At 36.5% G+C, this 16039-nt stretch overlaps 1 pseudogene; it reads right to left on the reverse strand.

The window, feature by feature from the left end:
- Window positions 1-581: 581 nt before the first annotated feature.
- LOC122747097 lies at window positions 582-14227 on the reverse strand (annotated as a pseudogene).
- Between the last annotated feature and the right edge of the window lie 1812 nt (window positions 14228-16039).

Below are 16039 nucleotides of genomic sequence, written 5' to 3' on the forward strand. Positions count from 1 at the left end.
TATGTCATGAACTAAATATTCATGGGCACATAATTTCATCAGTCACATTTATCATTATCAGGCTTTATGACTACAAATGTTCTAAAACAAGAAAATTAACTAACATGGGGAAAATGGTCTATTGTCACAATAGGACTAAAATATAAAGGATGCTAACAATACATGAAGTCCATCAGTGGCAGAGTAAGAAGTGAGTTATGCACCTGATTAAGAAGTATATTTTGTTGTTCAATGTATTTGTTCATTTTGTTTGTTTGTTGTAGTCCATACCTGTGATTTCAGTAGCACAGGAAAATTCACTAAAAGAGAAAGCTATTGTCATTCATTCATTGTCCTGAGAAATGTTACATTTTCTTGATGGCCAGACAAGGTGAGCTTCTGCCTGTCCTTACTATCCCCCTCCTTGAGTTTCTATGACACCTTCTTTTCTTTTTCCCCCCAGGGGAACCAAAGTTTTATTGAAATTAAGGTTTTTCTACAAAAATAAAAAATAAAAAAAGGCAGCAAAGAACTTGGCCAGAGACCCAACAATTGAGGGAGGGGCTAGGAAGGAGGAAGGTGTGCCAGTTTTAGCTTTAGCTTCAGTGCACCACGATGTCGTCATACTCATCATCTTCATCACTGTCTCTGCCTCTGGGGCTGTAGTGTTCCTCATGCTCAGACTCGGGCTCTGGGCCCCATGAGCACGCAGGGGATGGGTGAGGAGGGGATCTGAACGAAGCGTGGCACTACCCAAGGGGGCCAACCTCCATACAATTGGGCCCTTGGGGTCCGCACCCCTGTCCAAGAGCAGCAGCAAGACCTCTGTGACCTCGGCCTCCATGGCCAGGTGTAGGGGACTCTGCCCACAAGTAGGCTCTGGTTTGTTGAGATCAGCCCCTGCTTCTCTGAGCAGCTGAACCATCTATGTTTACCTGTGGATCACAGCCACATGGAGGGGAGTGTGGCCCTGGTAGTTGGTGCACTCCAGCTGGCCCAATCTCTCCTTCTCCTCCTCCTCTTCCTCTCCCCCCACCCCAGGTGGCCCCAGAAGGGGAAGAGCTTGGGCACAGGTGTGTGCCCCAGCCCGCCAGGCCAGGTACAGGGGCATTTGTTCCCCTTACTTGGCCACACAGAGCCCAGCCCCTGTGGCCTGGAGCTTCCGAGTTATAGCTGCCTCCTGGCTAATCACTTGCTTTATGAAAGTTTCCAGCAGGTCCTATTTAAAGGCTGTGGGGTTTGTCCAAAGTTCAGCAGTGTGTGTGTGTGTGTGTGTGTGTGTGTGTGTGTGTGTGTGTGTGTGTGTGTGTGTGTGTATGTTCAATGGCTGTCAATGTTGGGTTCTGCCAGGAGGCTCTGGATATATAGTAGGATGGTCCTGAGATCATATAGAGCTTTCCACTTGTCCTTGAGGATGTCCAGACAGATATTGCCTTGGGTGTCCACATTAGGATGATAAGAAGGTGTGACAAATTTTACAATGGAAGCATTATATGGGTAGCCACTTGGGGACTCTAGGGACAACTTGTGCCTCAGGTCTTCATATACTGTCTCAGTGGTGCCAGCCCATTTGAAAAGATTGTCTGACTCTGGGAAGGCAGATATCCCTTTGTCTCCAGACATGATCAATTACTGCTGTAACCTCTTTCCCAAAGATCTGTTGGCTGCACTCACCCCAGGCTAAGCCCCCTTATGCAAGGCTGCTCATCATTTCTTACAGTATAATAGTATTCCATTACATTCATATACCACAACTCCTTTAGCCATTCCCCCAATTGATGGGCATCCCATCATTTCTGATTCTTTTGCTACCATATAAAGAGCAGCTATAAATTTTTTTGTACATTTGGTTCATTTTCCTTTTTCTTTTGATCTCTTTGGTATATAGACCAAGTAGTGGTATTGCTGGGTCAAAGCGTATGCACAGTTTTTTTGTGTGTGTGTTTTGTTTTGTTTTGTTTTGTTTTGGTTTGGTTTGGGTTGTTTTTTTTTTGTTGTTTTTTTTTTTTTTTTTGCAGGGCAATGGGGGTTAAGTGACTTGCCCAGGGTCACACAGCTAGTAAGTGTTAAGTGTCTGAAGCCGGATGTCAAATCAGGTACTCCTGAATCCAGGGCCAGTGCTTTATCCACTGTGCCACCTAGCCACCCCCGTATGCACAGTTTTAAAGCATTTTAGTCATGGTTCCTATTTGCTCTCCAAGATGGTTGGATAAGTTCAAAGATCCACCAACATTAGTGTTCCAATTTTCCAACATCTTCTCCAATATTTATCATTTTCATATTTTGTCATATTAGCCAATTGGATAGGTGTGAGGTGATACCTCACAGTAGTTTTAATTTGCATTTCTCTAATCAGTAGTAATTGAGAACATACTTTTTTTCATATGATTGTAGATAGCTTTAATTCCATCATCTGAAAACTACCTGTTCACATCCTTTGGCCATTTCTCAATTGGGGAATGACATGTATTCTTGTATATTTGATTGAGTTTTCTATAAACTTAGGTCTTTATCAGAAACAGTCAGTAAAAAAAAAATGTTTCCCATCTTTCTGCTTTCCTTCTAATCTTGTTTACATTTTTTATATTTGTGCAAAACCTTTTTAATTTACTGTAGTTAAAATGATCTACTCAATCTTTCATAATGTTCTCTTCCTAATCTTTGGTCATAAATTTTTCCCCTTTCCATTGATCTGACAAGTAAACTGTTCCTTCCTTTTTAAATTTGCCTGTGTTATCACCCTTTATGTCCAAATCTTGTATCCATTTTGCCTTTACTTTCTTCTATGGCATAAGATGTTGGTCTCTGCCTAGTTTCTGCCATACTATTTTCCATTTTTCCCAACTGTTTTTTTTGTCAAATAGTGAGTTCTTATCCTGGGGGCTAGAGTCTTTGGGTTTATCAAACAGTAAATTGCTATATTAATTTATTGCTGTGTTTTGTGTCCCTAACATATTCCACTGATCCTCCTTTCTATTTCTTAGTCATTACCAAATAGTTTTGATAATTGCTGCTTTATAATATAGTTTTAGATCTTCTACAGCTAGCTCACCTTCCTTTGATTTTTTCATTAATTCCCTTTATATTCTTATCGTTTTGTTCTCCCATATGAATTTTGTTATTGTTTTTTTTCTAGCTCTATGAAATACTTTTTTTGGTAGTTTGATTGGTATGGCACTGAATAAGCAAATTAATTTGGGGTAAATTGTCATTTTTATTACATTATCATGACCTACTCATGAGAAATTTATATTTTTTCCATTTATTTAGATGATTTAATTTGTGTGCAAAGTGTTTTGTAATTGTGTTCATGTAGTTCCTTGGTTTGCCTTGGCAGGAAGACTATTAAGTATTTTATATTGTCTACAGTTATTTTAAATGAAATTTCTCTGTCTCATGCTGCTGGAATTTGTTGGTCATATATAGGAATGCTGATGATTTATGTGATTTTTTTTATATCCTAAAACTTTCCTAACGTTATTTATTGTTTCAAGTAGGGCTTTTTAGTTGTTTCTTTAGGATTTTCTAAGTATACCATCATATCCTCTGCAAAAAGTCATAGTTTTGTTTCTTCTTTGCCTATGCTAATTCATTCGATTTCTTTTTCTTCCCTTATTGCTAAGGCTAAAATTTCTAATACTATATTGAATAATAATGGTGATAATGGATATCCTTGTTTCACCCATGATGTTATTGGGAATGCCTCTAACTTATCCCCATTGCATATAATGTTTGTAGATGGTTTAAGATAGATACTGTTTACCATCTTAATGAAAACTCTATGTATTCCTATCCTCTCTCGTGTTTTTAGGAGGAATAGGTGTGATATTTTGTCAAAAGCTTTCTCTTCTTTTGGTTAGTATTTTTAGTGATGTGGTTAATTATGTGGATAGTTTTCCTAATATTGATCATCACTGCATTCCTGGTGTAAATCCAACCTGGTCACAGTGTATTATCCTGGTGATAAATTGCAGTAATCTTTTTGTATCAATATTCATTAAGGAGGTTGGTCTATATTTTTTCTTTGTTTTCGTTCTTCCTAGTTTAGGTAGTAGCACTATATTAGACGAATAAAAGGGATTTGGTAGCATTTCATCTTCACTTATTTTTCCAGATAGTTTGTATAGTATTGGAATTAATTGTTCTTTTAGTACTTGGTAGAATTCACTTGTAAGCGCATCTGGCTGTGGAGATTTTCTTAGGGTGTTCATTGATGGCTTGTTTGTTTTCTTTTTCTAAACTAGGGTTATTTAAGGATTTTATTTCCTCTTAAATCTTACATATATATGTGTGTGTTTGTGTGTGTATACACACATATACATGTATATATTATACACACACATTAGATACACAAAACACAGCAGTAAATTAATATAGCAATCTTCTGTTTTATAAACCCAGGAGTCACAGCAGTCTCAGAGAGGAGATTGCTTTTGAGAGGACATCTCTTCCTAGCCTCACCTCAATATTATCCACATAATAACTACAGGATCTTCTGTGTGGAGTGTGTGTTCAGTGGGTGTATGTGGATGTGTATATGTATATGTACATGTATACTTACATTTACATATATATATATATATATATATATATATATATCTGTGTGTGCATACATATGTATACACATATGTATGTATGTGTATCTGTAGATATTTATCCATTTCCTTTATATTGTCAAATTTAGTGGTATATAGTTGGGCAAAACATCTCCTAATCATTGACTTAATTTCCTTTTCACTGGTAGTGAGTTCATGGTTTCATTTTTTTCATCAGACATTTTTTAAATCTCCTTTTCCATTTGGCTTTTTAAACTGTTGACTTTTTTCTCATGACTCTCCTGCATTGCTCTCATTTCTCTTTCCATTCGTTCCTCTCTTTCTTTACATCTTCATTCTATCTCTCCTACTTTCTCTTCAAAGTCCCTTTTGAGACCTTCCATGGCCTGAGACCAGTTCAAATTTTTCTTGGAAGCTTTGGATGTTGGAACTTTGACCCTGTTATTATCTTCCTCTTCCGAGGTTGTATTGTGGTCTACCATTCCCCCAAAGAAGTTTTCAATGGTCTTCTGCTTTCTCTGCCTACTCATCCTAGCTTACTATTTCTTGACTTTTTACTCTTTCTTAAAGTGTAGCAATGCTTGCAGGACACACTGTTTGTGCTACAGCATGGCCCAGGGGGTGGGTGATGGGGCTTCTTCTCAGCCTGCCTGGCTTGTGAGTAATCACAGCCGCTTTCTCTTTGACCTGGAAACAGAAGTCTCCACCCTTTCATTTTGATCCTGGTAATTTGGTTTTCTTTCTTTTTAAAAATCAAATTAAGCAAAGTTTTATATATTTTATTTTTTTCATAGAATCAGCTCAGTTTTAATTATTAATTATGTAGTTTTCTCCATTTCAGTTTTATTAATCTCTCTAATTTTCAGAATTTCCAATTTGGTATTTTATTGGGGATTTTTAATTTGCTCTTTTTCTAGCTTTTTTAGTTGCATACCCAATACATTCATCTCCTCTATCTCTAGTTTATTCATGTAGGCATTTAGGGATATAAAATTAGCCCAAGCACTGCTTTGGCTGCATACTATAAGTTTTCGTATGTTGGCTCCTTATTGTCATTCTCTTGGATAAAATTGTTGATTGTTTCTATGATTTGTTGTTTGATCCACTCATTCTCAGCTTTCTTCTCTGAGGCATTAGCTTTAGTTGCTACCGTACCACTAGCTTGCTAAGCTTAGGTCCTCAGCTGCTGATCTGTGCTGTGATGAAGAGCCTTTTGCCCAGACACCCTCTGTGCTGAGCTGTACTCTCCTTTTCCCCAGATGAAACAGAACTTTCCTGAAGGTATTCTAAGTTATCTTAAGTCAGAAGATTGTTTCACTCCATTTTTTTAAAGGCTTTGCAGCTCCAGAATCTGTTGAGAGGCTTAATTTAACATTGTTTCTGAGGGAAATTTGGGAGAGCTCAGGGGGCTTCCTGGTTTTACTCCACAATCTTCCTTTCAGTTCTGTTGTAATCCACTTCTATAATCAAACTGGTGTTGTAATTGTCTTCCTTATTCCCTTAATTGTTAATGCTTCCCACTAAGGAATTATTTTGTGAATTTTAAAAAATCTACTTCCAAAAATGTAAAATGTCAACACCACATAGGAAATGCCTCATGAGTGACTGAAAGATTCAGACATAAGCTCTTCCTACATATAGTAGTGTAAACTTTAGGAAGCATAGAATCTAAGATCAGTCCAGTGTAATGGTGAATGATCCTGTGATGAAGGAGTCACATCAGTCTCTGAGAGGGGATTGCCTTAGAGAGGACATCTGTTCCCAGCCTCACCTCAAGATTAAACTGGTGATAATCAGGAGAACTTCAAATGTTGAAATGGTGTCAATAACAGTGTTTACCAGGGAAGCCAAGGCTAACTGTAGTGCATTTTTGAGAAGTTGAGAGATATTAAGACATTGAGTTGAGACAGGTTCAGGACTTGACAAGGGCAATGTGCCTGACCCAAGTAGAGAGCCAACTAAGTGGATTTCATGAAGCCTCTATAAAATGGAAAGACAAATAATCAGAAGTTGCAAGTTAATCTATTGGCCACATGGACTCTTTTTTTATAATTTTTTGACATGTACTCTTGAGTACACTTTCCCCAGGGACCTTATATATCCAAGGGGATTGTGTGCCCCTTGTTTGGAAGCATGTTTCTATTGCATCTATCTGAGTGACAGTAAATATTTAAAAGGCTGATTATGTTTAATTGATAATAAAGGGGAACATATCACTAGGGGCCCCATGAAAACAATACTAAGGATCCTAGCAATCCTCAAGGTTGCCCCCTTGAAACATGAATAGAAATGTAGGTTGCTCTAGGAAACTCTGGCCTGCCAATTAGAATGGCAGGTAGAGGAGTAAAGTCTGGTTGGGGTGCTACACTTGTGTGTGTGTGTGTGTGTCTGTATATATCTCTATCTCTAGATATATAGATATAGATGTATATATACATGTATGTATAGATTTACATGTATGTGTATATGTGTGTATAAGCATATGTATATGTTTGTGTTTGTGTGTATGTATGTGTATGTATGTGTATATGTATATATATACATACAATAACAAAAAGATTGAATTTATATAGTGTTTCAAGGTTTGAAAAGCACTTTACAAATAGTATTTCATTTTATGACCATATCAATGATGAAAAATAGCTACCATCATTTGACATTTGTAGAAATTGGATAATTAAGTGATTTGTTTAGAATCACTTAACTAGTTTCTGGGCCAGATTTAAACTTGGGTATTTTCAACTCTAGGCCCAGAACTCTATCTATTGTGGAACCTGGCTGTGTTTTTTTTTTTAATTGAAATGAAAGCACAATTTGACTTTTACTCATCTTTTACTTCATTCGTAGCACAGAACCTTGCTACATAATAAATAATTGATGAATATTATTTTAATTTTTAAAATATATTATTATAGCATGAAAGGATTATAATATTATAGAGCTAAAGTTTGAGGGAAATACAGAGAGCCTTAAGTGGTAAATGGTAAAATTTAGCTGTATGAAGGTTAAGTGACTTGCCCAAGATCACACTGGATTAACCATTTGAGATGGGATGTTTAATAAGACATCTAACTCCAGAATAAGTTTTCCATCTACTCTTTAAAAATCATTTTCCTGATGAGAAAACACTTCCCTACCAAGTAATTTCCCCAAGGTTACATTGAAAGGTACTGAGAGTAGAATTTGGTTCTCCTAGATCCTAAACCAATGTTCTTTGTTCTGCATCACACTACTCCATTAGGATTAATGAGATAATTGCCTCCATTTATTCCTAATTGAAATTACCAGAGCATAGACCATTTTAAATAATAAATACTTGTATTTTCTTACCGTAATGATAACTTTTGCATACTCTGCTATTTTTGAATACATCTTGCCAATTTCAGACAAATCCATCATTTATGTTTTAGTAATAGTCTTTAAAAATTCAGTATTAGGAAGAATTTAAGAGAGGTCAACAATCCGAATTCACACTAGTTTCCCACATTAAAATATAACAATCCCATATTAAAATGAGAAAAAAGGACAGTACATTCCATCCTAGGATAAAAATGCCTAGAAATGATCCAATCCATTACGGATGGTACATGAAGCCTTTCCTGATGTACTGCTCTGCCCTCCATCCCACCATATACACAAAACTAATTTTCTCTCTCTCCCTTGCCTGGTTTGCATTGATTTTATATTTAATCTATGCACTTATATACATATGTATGTTTTGAATATTCTCCTGATAAAATGTATGAGATATAAGGAGTAATAGAAATGAAGGTTTCAGGAAATCCCTATATAATAGCAGATCTTGACTCTTTGAAATTAGAAAGATGTACTCAAAATTGGCTCTTATATGCTGTATTTGGGCTTTACCTAATTATCCTTTGGTCACAATACTTTACCACAGTGGAATAACTCTAAACATGATTCAACAGGTTGCCTAATAGGTCAGCCCCAAATCTGTCTCTCCCCAATGCCTCAGTAAGTTATCTCTTATGCAACCTAAATAATCGAAATTTCTGGTTCTTTTCTCAGAACTCCTAACTTTCAGGCTCTTCTTCCTTCATGTCAATAGATTTTTCAGTCTCAAGATACCCCTTTGGCCTTTGCAATTATTGATAAGTGCTTGTCTCACACCACAATTTCATGAAGCCTTCAGCACATCTATGCTCTCATTTCTCATAGATCTGCTTTTGATTCCCAGGATTTTTCTGCCTAACCAACTCATGCATATCTTCCTTCCATTGTTTCCCTTTCCTTAGCCCTTTTTTAATACTGTCTTCCTCCATTAGAATATAATCCCTTTTAAATTAGAGGCTTTAAAATATATTTATTTTTATTTTATTTGCATTTCCTGCATTTAGCAGAATGCCTGGCATATTTTAAGCCATTAATATGTATCTGTCTGTCTATTTTCCACACTTATTTGTAAGTGATTATAATGATAAAAATAACATTTATGTAATGCAACTATGTGTCAGGTACTGTGCAAAGTGCTTCATAAATATTATCTCATCTGATCCCCACAACAACCCTCTGAGGCAGGTGTTATTATTAACTTTTTTATAAAGGAGGACATGAAGGAAAACAGAGGTTAAGTAACTTTTCCAGGGTTAGACACTCTTAGTGTCTAAGTTTGGTTGAACTCAGGTCTTCCTGACTCCATAGGCAGGTTTTTATTCACTGTGCTTTTTATCTATCTTCCATTTAATAATTAGGTGGCACAATGGATAGAGTACTGGACCCAGGATCAGGAAGACTCATCTTCCTGAATTCAAATCTGGCTTAAGACACTTACTAGTTAGGTGACCCTGAGCAGGTCATTTAATCCTATTTCCTTCAGTGTTCTCATCTATATAATGAGCTAAAGAAGGAATTTGCTAACCACTCCAGTATCTTTGTCAATAAAACCCTAAATGGCATCTTGAAGAATCAGACATGACTGAACAACAATAACAACAAAGAAATCTATAATATATGTCAAAGAAACAAGCAAACAGAATAATCTCCATTGTAACTTCTTTCTCCTCCCTACTAGATAATTATTAAAAATTTTTCTGAATCAGAAGATACTATGGATATGGTAGTTGGTTTGAATACTTGACCAGAACATAGACTATACATTGTACAATGGTGATTTATCAAATTTGAATGACATGAGATGAATCCTGTCAGAAGAGCTAACACTGGTGAACTCAGACTGAGAACAAGGAAGAAAGTAATAGTCAGATGTACTGTGAGAGCAATTACTGTCAAGACAAATAGTAAATGATTCTGAATACTATCTGGCCTAGGTTATTGAACAGCTAACAGATAAATAGGAGGAGCCCAAAATGCCCTGTCCATTTCAATAGAATCTCAGATGAATGATGATAAAGGACCCTAATGCTGATGAGTTATAGAATACCTTGGACAAGTTTCAAACTGAACCAGAAGGCACAGATCCTTTATTGCTCTGATGGAGAAATATCCCACAGCAATAAGACATGCTCCATTGAAACAAAAAAAATCATATTTTATAATGTCTTAAAATTATGAAATGCTTTATATGCATTATCCAATCCTCCCCCTTCCAACATCATCCTTTAGGGCAGATGATTATGAGTTAAAGTCATTAGGAGGAGGAATTATTGTTCTTGTAACCCCACAGTTTAGAACAGTGGCTGGTACATAGTAGGCTCTTAAAATGTTTGTTGATAGATTATCTCCAATAAGGAAACTAAGGTACAAGAGTGACCTCCCTTAGGTCACAAATAACAGAACTCTAGAATTCAAGCCCAAATCAATAAAATGATTCATTTGAACAAATGTCAATTTAAGGACTTATCTACAAGGCATTAAGCTACATAGAGAGCAATAAAAGAAAAACGTGGAGAAGAAGCTAGTCCATGTCTTCAGGGAGCCAAAAGCTTATTGAGGGCTGGATAGAATGCATAATTCTATTTCTCTCTTCCCTCTCCATATATTGGCATGATTTAACAATATAGGGTAAAGATAATGTGCAAACCCCTTCATACAGTGCAGAACAACAAAACACCGTAACATTTAGTGTGAAAAAAAAATTACATGAGACATTGAACAAATAAGAATCTTCTGCAGGGGCACATAGCTAGTAGTGACAAAGGCAAGTCCATCATTTTATGCCCTAGGCCACACATCTTATGCATATCAACAAACAGTAACTTCAGGAAGGAGAAAGGACTCTCACCAATGGGCATCAGGAAAGGCTTCCTTACTGGAAGGAAGTAGAGCCTATTCTTAAAATAAATTAGTTACTCTTAGAAGCAGAGATTAGAAGGGACATTTTCATTGAGTAAAAGGCAAATAGGTCAGTTTGTCTAGAACAACACTCAGGTAAAAGAAATAATAGGAAAATAATGTGAAGAAATAGAGAGAGGTTAAATTGACTATTTTTTGTCTATGTTCCTATTGATATATTTTCAAAAGACACCAACCTAAATGTTAATACTAGAGAATGTCATTTGAGGTATGATTATATATATATATATATATATATATATATATATATACATATATATATATGTATATATATATATGTGTGTGTGTGTATATATATACATACATACATACATTAAATCTTTTGCATTTGCATGATCTTTTCTTTTTTTAAATTTTTATTTATTTTATTTTTGTGGGAAAATGGGGGTTAAGTGACTTGTCCAGGGTCACACAGCTAGTAAGTGTCAAGTGTCTGAGGCTGCATTTGAACTCAGGTCCTTCTGAATCCAGGGCCAATGCTTTATCCACTGTGCCACCTAGTTGTCCCTGCATCATCATTTCTTAATTTCTTATAAAGTCATTAGTGTCCATTTGCTCAATCCTAATTTTTAAGGAGTTATTTTCTTCAGAGAGCTTTTGTATCTCCTTTTCCATTTGACCAATTCTTTTCCTTACTGGAATTTTGTACCTCTTTTATTATTTGGCCTAGTCTATTTTTTAAAGGTGTTATTTTCTGCAGTATTTTTTGTGTTTCCTTTACCAAGCTTTTGACTTTTTTTTTTCAAATTTTTTCAAATTTTTCTTTCATCACTCTCATTTCTCTTCCAATTTTTTCCTCTTCCTGTCTTTATTTTCAAAATCATTTTTGAGCTCTTCTATGGCCTGAGACCAATTAATATTTTTCTTAGGAGCTTTGATTTTGTTATCTTCTTCTGAGGGTATATTTTGATCTTCCTTTTTACCATAGAAACTATCTATAGTCAGAATATTTTTTTTCTGTTTGCTCATTTTACCACCCTATTTCTTGACTTTTTAACTCTTTGATAAGGTGGGACACTGCTTCCAGGATGGAGGGTGTCCCATACCAAGCTTCAGGGGTTTTGTGCAGCTGTTTTCAGAGATACTTCTAGGGATTTGTATGTTTTTGCTTCTTCCAAGGTATTATGATTTAAGGAGAGGTACGTTTACTACTCTTCTTGCCTGTGCTCTGGTCTACAAGCAAACACAGGCCTGCTTTTCATCCCTGGAACTATAAACAGTATCCCATTCCACTGTGGACACAAGTTTCAGTGTGTTTTTCTTCCTCCCTGGCCTGGGACTTCCACCAAGACTGCGACCTGGATCTGAGTATGGGAAAAACAACAGAGTCCTACCTCAGTGCTGACAAAGAGACCCCTGTGATCTCCTTCTAGCCAACTGTTTGATTCCCTTACCATCTGTGGGCTAAGATTTCCAGAAGCAATTACTATAGTTGTTGATTCAGATGCTCCCGAGGACTGCTCCTGAAATGCTGTGGCTGGGTCTGGGCCTGGGTCTGGACTAGTGTAGCCTGAGCTAGACCACACTCCACTCACACACAATACAACAAACCTTTCCTGATGACATTCTAAGTTGTCTTGGGCTGGAAAAAGTACTTCACCCTGTCCTTTTGTGGGTGATGCTGCACTAGGACTTGTCTTATGGAATTATTTGAAGGTATGTGGAGGGGTCTTGGGGAGAGCTCAGGCAAGTCACTGCCTTTCCTCTGTCATCTTGTCTCTGTATTCTAATGATATATTTAAAAACTGCTTGTTTTAACATGGAATTCTCAAGGACAATTTCTAAAATCATTATGCATCTCAGAATTTGGCCAGTCCTGACCATATCCAAAACATGTTGCATAAGTTCTGCAATTAGATCAAGGTGCAACTTTAAACTATATCTATTGTACTTTATTTTCTTTTTAAGGAGGAATAAATTGAGGCCAGGTGAGGGGAAACATTTCCAAAGTCATGAATAGTATTACAACCCATTGTACTCTGACGTTAGAACCACTGCTTTGTTCACTAAGTCATATTATCTTAAGAGGTGGTTGTAGGGAAATCTGTTCTCTGAGTTTGTGCCCAATCTCATGTTCAAGCAAAATTTTGTATAAAATTGAACACTTCTGTGTTGATATTGAAGGCTTGACTTGGTCAAGCCTCACTCACTGGAAGGGCAGCTGTACTTATGCATATTCAGAAAAGAAATCTTACACAGTTTTGAAGTAGCTTAACTGTGTGATGTTATACAAGTCATTTAACCTCTCTCAGCCCTGAGTTCTTCAACTCTAAAAACAAGAGTTTGGAGTAGATTATCTGCAAGCTCCCTTCTAACCCTAACATTCTTTGATTCTTATGAATTCATGATTCAATGAACTTTTCAGTAAGTTTGTCCTGATCCCCATTAGCTTGTTCTCTCTTGCACATAATCCTGGTGAAGGACTATCAAATAGTTTCATAAAGCTCATGTATGGGGTGAGTTTTAGGCAGACTCTGAAAGAAACAAAATTGACTTTATAGGCATAAATGATGGGGAAAATGATCAAACTGTAAATTATACATCAGTGTTAGAATTTTCTGACACACTTCTACTGCTGTAACTTATTCTTAAATCTCAAGTGACATGTGTGCCTGCCAGTGTCAACAATACTTGAAACAAGGAAATACAAGTACCTTCAAAGTATTGCATCAGAGAGATTCCTTAACCTCAAAGTATGAATTCAATGATGGGATTCCAGGTTCTAGGGCTCCAGAAAGTTTGGGAGGGATTTTTTGTTAGTTAATTTTATCCATTTCTCTGTTTTTTGTTTTTTTCTGAGATACTCTCAGGCTACATCATTGAGAATTCTAAATGTTAACCTAGAATTTTTTTTTCTGAGTGGCCACTTACTGTAACCACCTTATTTTATAGATAAGGAAGTAGAGGAATAAAGGGGAAGATTGATTTACCCAAAGTTACACAGGAAACAAGTGGACAAATCAAGGTTGGAAACCAGATCCTCTGACAATAAGTCCACAACTATTCCATACACATTGTGAGATTTAAAATTGACTATAAGAGCATTAAACTTCCTCTTTAAGTTTTCCCTTATGTATTTCCCAGACCACTAAGAAAAGAAGCCTCTGAGCTTTTAATCAGCGAGGGATTAGCCTTTATTGTTTAGACAACAAACAGGTGATACCGATTAGGGAAATAGGAAAGTAGAAATACAAATGACTAGTCTTAGATCTAAGTTTAGTCTATATTCTTTTATAAAACTCACTGAATTCCAAAACTGTCTGCCAGGCAGAGAACCAGAGCCAATCACCAGAAGTGCTGTCACCAATAGTGTGAAGGAGACATAGAGCCAACTTCCGTTCTACCCCCAGTTTTAAGTTGGCGTCCTGGAAGTACGGGGGCATGCTTGGCCATGCTCTCCCGGGCAGCAACAGGCCCATGGCTGTTCTTCACCAAGTCCCCAAAAGGGCGGTCCTTCAAAAGCCGCTTCAGTAGTATGCTGTTTTTTGTACCACAACATAGATGTGTAGTCTACATACTATACCTATGCACAAGTGATAATCCTTGATTAGCAATGATCTGTAAGTATTTATGACTGCAATTGCTCCCTGATGAAATTCATTGATAAGCATATCAAAAGTGCTTATCATACGGCAGATATTATATCTGTCTTGGAGGGAAAAAAGGCAAAAAACCCCCAAAACATGCAAACAATAAAAACAAATTCCTTCACACAAGGACCTCATATCATACTAGAAGAAGGAAATATATATATATATATATATATATATATATATATATATATATATATATATATATATATATACACACACACACAAACACACACACACACACACACACAAGTAAGGCTTCCTATGTTGTACAGGAATTAATGTCTCTAAATAATCAATATTTTGGAGGTTGTAATTAGGAAGGGAATAGGACAGAAGCTTATACAGAGGCTAATACCTGGGACGGGGCAACTTGAAATGATCTGTTGATCATGGGTAGGCATTAAGCCCTTCAAGTTATACTCAGTGCTTTTAGTGTACTTGTTAATGGATATTGTGGGCAGATCACACTTGAGTATAGTGGCTGATTTCATCATAGCTTGCCCTCCAAGAAGGAAAGGACACACTTCAGAATCAGAGTCCTGACCAGCTAGGGAAGAAGTAGAAGTGAGTAGGACTCTATATTAAAGAGAGATTGACTAGCTTAAACTGTACCTGACAAAAAGACCCCAGCCCCCAAGTCTCGATGCTTACAGTAAGCAATTATCTAAGTTCACTTTGAAGATGTGTTTTCTGAATTAATTGCTATTGCTATAGATATAAGTTTTGGGTAAGCATATTTTAATTTATTAATATTATATATGAGCAAAAAATTAACTAAATGTCTTCCTAACTTCTTATGGTCTCAGGTTAAGTGGTAAGGAGAGCTAGGAGAGAGCTTCAGCATGACAGTTAGCAAAGCCTCAGAAGACCTAGAAGCCAGAGAGCTAAGCCAAGTGGACTGCTGGTCTCTTTTCAGAATTTTTATCCTTTGTCAATAGAGAAGGGTCATTATACATTGATCAAAGCTTATTGGTTAGCATCATTCAATTCCATTGTGTGACGTGATATGAATATGGTCTAAATTAAAATGAATTCTACAGATGGCATCAGGGAAAAGACCCTTGCTCAAATTACTTTAGGTAAAGTCCATTATTTAGGTGTGATTTTATCCCATCAGTCCATCACTGAGCTAGACAAAAGAGTTTATCCTCATTTCTATGTTCCCTTGGGTGTGTCCCAGATCAAGAAAAAGAGGACTTTCTAAAGTGGGGATGGGAAAGCACTGAGAAACTGATCTCTGTGTCCTCCTAAGAAATACATTTTTAATAATTATTTGCTTATGAAACTCTTTTTACCAGACTGTTAATTGTCTTTTCATAATTTCCTTTCCTTGCCTTAATTTATGTATCTAGTTGTCCTTTGTCAGTCATATTTTATTTTTAAAATCATTTTTAGTTCTTCCAGGAATTCTTGATATATTTCTGTCCAAGGCTTTTTTCTGTCTTCAAGGCTTTGCTTTTAGCTGTTTTGACTTCATTCACTTCTTCAGAGGTTGTGTCTTCTCTGTCACCATCATAGATTATTAGGTGAGGTTCTTTTATTGTTTTTGTTCATTTTCACAGTCTAATTCTTATGTTGGAACTTTATTTTAATGTTGGGCTCTCTTTTCAATGTGGGGCAAGAGGAGGATTTGTCTCA

This window comes from Dromiciops gliroides, chromosome 3 (genome assembly GCF_019393635.1).
Source record: "Dromiciops gliroides isolate mDroGli1 chromosome 3, mDroGli1.pri, whole genome shotgun sequence".
In the NCBI taxonomy this organism is placed as follows: Eukaryota; Metazoa; Chordata; class Mammalia; order Microbiotheria; family Microbiotheriidae; genus Dromiciops; species Dromiciops gliroides.